The sequence below is a fragment of the Bidens hawaiensis genome, unplaced genomic scaffold, assembly GCF_021521415.1.
Source record: "Bidens hawaiensis isolate Kalapana, Puna unplaced genomic scaffold, B.hawaiensis_p1.1 tig00023056_1, whole genome shotgun sequence".
NCBI lineage: Eukaryota > Viridiplantae > Streptophyta > Magnoliopsida > Asterales > Asteraceae > Bidens > Bidens hawaiensis.
Window position 1 is genome coordinate 46,163 of NW_027493609.1, and position 4,155 is coordinate 50,317.

At 36.6% G+C, this 4,155-nt stretch overlaps 1 non-coding gene across 1 annotated transcript; it reads right to left on the bottom strand.

The window, feature by feature from the left end:
- Positions 1–573: 573 nt before the first annotated feature.
- On the bottom strand, positions 574–647 carry TRNAT-AGU (transfer RNA threonine (anticodon AGU)). Its single transcript has one exon. It is a non-coding gene; the product is annotated as a tRNA-Thr (tRNA).
- Positions 648–4,155: the final 3,508 nt, after the last annotated feature.

The following is a 4,155-nucleotide window of genomic DNA, read 5'->3' on the forward strand; positions in this document are numbered from 1 at the left end:
AACTATTGATCATTATATATAATCTTTTACGTTGAAATAAAAGGTAAACGATTAATAAACTGCATCACTGGTCTAAATGAGCTTGGGTTTGTTGTTGTGGTTAGTGGACAGGAACTAACTTTTACTGATGTTACATGTCAAGCATATAAAGAGTTTTTTTTTTCCAACCTTTTTTTCTTTTCATTTTTTGTTTTGTTTTGTAATTGTAAAATAGTATAAGGGTTGCCAATGTAGGTTGATATAATCGTTTACTTAAATCACGAGAAGAGATGAATGAACTATCGAAGAATTTGAGAATATTTCTCCTCTTTTAGTCTTCTTCTTTCTCTTGTAAATCGATCTAACACTTTGATTCATAACACTTGCTTAAATCATTTATGGGTTAAACATGGGTCGAATTAGAGATCATTTAAACGACTTGATTTATTTGAAATCCAAAACCATGGTTATAATGATACAAGGCTAGTATCTTTGTTTCTTTATAAATTACATAAAAATACAAGCCCAAGTTTTCGTGGATCTCTTTAATAAGCCTGCCAAGCCCAGCCCAAATATGTTTGCGCAAAAATTAGTTGCTCTTGTTGAGAGTCGAACTCAAGACCTCCCGCTTACTAAACGGGTGCTCTAACCAACTGAGCTACGAGAGCTGTTGTATACTATTCAGATTAGTTTCAATTTTGTAAGGAAAGACTAATGGTATTGCTTTTACACATGAATTTTACCACATATATATTTTATTAATATTGAACTAGTTTTTACTTTTGTTTATGGATCCAAACCATATCATCCAACTTACCCAGACGTAAGACGGAAAAAAAGAAGCTGACTACTATATGCGGTTTGATCAGGGTGTAATAAAGCTAGATGATATATTTACATATCCTTCTCGCGGCTACTTTAAATAACACACTACCCCTACACTGAAAATCATCTTTTGCACATCAAAATCTCTAAATTTCTAACATTTTTTTTATTGATATTATGTTTTTTTTTAACAGTACTTGTTTAAGCTTCAAGTTGTCGAAAAGTAAAAAATAACACACAGGTATGATATATTGCAAGACATTGTGAGCTGTCATTGTACACATTATAACACTTTATTTGTCTAGATGGTTATTTTAATAGTGGTGGGTGGGGGGTATTTGTGATCACCGTCAATTTAATCAAAGAAAGATATGTTTTGCTTGTTTCTCACTCGCACGCTTACCTACTGTAGATAAATATATATAAATATTTCTGCATGTATTTTGCCAGCAAACATACGTTCAACCGACCCTAAAATATATAGCTCTAAGTATCATAACGGGCCTCTCCCAATGAAGCTCATCTTCTACCAAGAAAGTTAAATTGAAACGTTCGGGGAGTTGGTAGTCCAGTTGCTTGAACATCACATATTTGTTAAACAATTAAGCTCATGGAATAAACAAGGACGACATATAATAATTCAGTCTTGAAATGAACCTGTAAAGTTGCACATTGAAATAGTTTTTTCATTGCATTAGAAACTAATATATCAATTTTCAGACCGTAAAATGCCTCGTCTCCTTCATTTATCTACCAAAAAATTTAAATAAACGGGTAAGTTTAACGTAACTTAGAAGTGGCTATTATATATAGGAAGGGATCATGAGAAAACTAAAAAGTTATGAGAAAACTGTTAAACCTTAGATAAGTGAATCAAGAACACCAAACACGATATTGCATAAAACGTTTATGCGACTCTTTTCATTAATAAGAAACAAGAATAAAATACTTTCAACTCTCTCTACTCTACACAAATAAAACCTTTGATGGGTTTATATAACACCCACAATTCTAATCCTACTCAAACTAGGAATCACAATTAAACTAGACCTCTAATTTATTTAATAATAAGTAAAAGATAATTACGACACCAAGTTATTCAACTTGGTCCCTGAACTTTGGATCTCCACCAAACCGCCCCTTGAGATCTTCCGTACCACCCTTATACTTTTCGTATTAACCATTCGGGTCCTTCAAGTTGGTGTTGCTCCAAGTTTTACACTCCCTCTCAATACCAACTTTCATTGTCCCTCCAAGATCTTTCACACCTTGTAAAGCTCGCACCTCCTTGAGCTTGATTCTTGGATTCGACTTCACAACCCTACCTTCAGGTTTCTTTTTCATGTTATCAATTGAGCTAGTTTCGAGATTACAATTATTTAGAATTGCATCAACCAACTTCATATTGGAAACGACTTTTGCTTTCTTAACTTCATGACCAACTATCATGGTACTCAAAGCAAATTTTCCATCCTCACTCGATGCATGCTCCGTCTCGAACTCAACTTCTTCATTCATTCGTTCATTCGGTTCACCCGAACTTTGCATGAACCTCATGCAAACTCCAACGTCAACTTTGTTGGTTTGTTGATTTTTAACGTTTTCTATTCCACCATGACAACCCGTAACATAAGACGGAACTACCTCCTCGTGCACTTCTTCCAACACTGTTTCTCTCTCGTCTTGTTCGGTTACTGTCACGGTTACGTCTGGATCAATCGTACTTTCTTCTTCAACTACAACTTCCCCATCATCTAGATTCAAAATAACAATAGATGATTCCAGGGTTACCTTCAATTGATTCGACTCTGGCACTACTTCCTGATCTGTCCACCAACAGGAGCCTACTTCAAACCATTCATCTACCAGGTTTGGTTTGAATTCGGTATCAACTGTGTATTTTCCTTGAACCTCAGCCATATTAGCCTCCACATCCCACGGTTCATCTTCTTTAATAATAGCTGCATTACCTTCCTCCTTAGGTTCTCGACAGTACTTTGCCATATGCCCTTTTTGTCTATATATATGGCATCTAAACGGAAACTGCTTTGGTTGATACCTTGATTCCTTGTCTCGGTTCTTTTCGTCCGATGAATTTTCTTCAGAGTTGTCATCTCGACCCTTTCGGTTCCATTCTCTCTTCTTGGGTCGGTCACGTTTCTCGTTCTCCTGATATTTACTTTTATCTTTCTCGCCATAACGGTTATGATTTTTACTAAACCAATTCTTCTCCTTTCTTTCGACATACAAGGCTTCGGTCTCAGATTTAATCGACACACCTGCTAACTGTTTTGCTAAGGCTTCTTGTCCGGCAAGAATATTCTCGAACTCGGTAATACTCGGTTCGGTTGCCCACCCTTGAATAGTGGTAACGAAGCTATGATACTCCGGCCTTAAACCATGAATGAGTATCCGCTTCATACGAGCATCGCTAACCCGAGACTGTGGATCGAGTTCTCCAATCTTGCGACCCAGATTCTTAACTTTACGAAAATATTATGAAATTGGAAGATCACCTTGCGAAACTGTCATCAACTCACCTTCGACTAGTTGCAATCGAGCATCGTTCTTCTTCGTGAATAAGGTCATTAGCGTATCCCACGCTTGCTTTGGGTATTCGAGGTCTTGAATGTGATCAAGAACATCATCATCAACCGTTGTCTTGATGATAAACGTAGCCCGACCCGCTTTCACCTGCCACTTCCCGATACTACCATTAATATCGTTCGCGGGTTGTCTCGTCTCGGTACCGTTCGTTACCAGCCAAAGATCTTGACCTTGAAGATACGATTTAATACATGTCGACCATTGTTTGTAGTTGCTTTGGTTCAATTTCTTGATTCCGCCTACGACTTGTAATTCTGCCATTGTTTTATGTTTGTTTTATTTACTAATCTCTACTGCAAGATAACGGTTTGTGGCTGTGGGTAAAAAATCAAATAGCAATATAGATTTTGATGGACTTTTCACCACAATTCCTTAAACTCTTCTTTGTGAGTTAAATCTTCCACCGACTTTCACTTTGAAACCCAATTCAATATTCACAACGAATTAATTGTAAACCTTCCACTTACTTTTTAATTACTGGCCACTTGTTCTTGCTTTTTTTTTATTCGATCAGAAGCAGCAACAAACCAAAATCACAAACAATATATTAAATAATACTATAATGCTTCAACCTTCTTTCTTCTACTCAATCGGACAAACAAACTGAAACAAAGGGAACTTTCTTCACTACCTTTACTCGCCTCGGGATACCTCTGCAGATAGCTCTCAATCAATGTTCATGTAGTCTCTGGTTTTTTCTCGTAGCGATTTTGAACCGTTTCTTGACCACGATCGGTTTCTTGG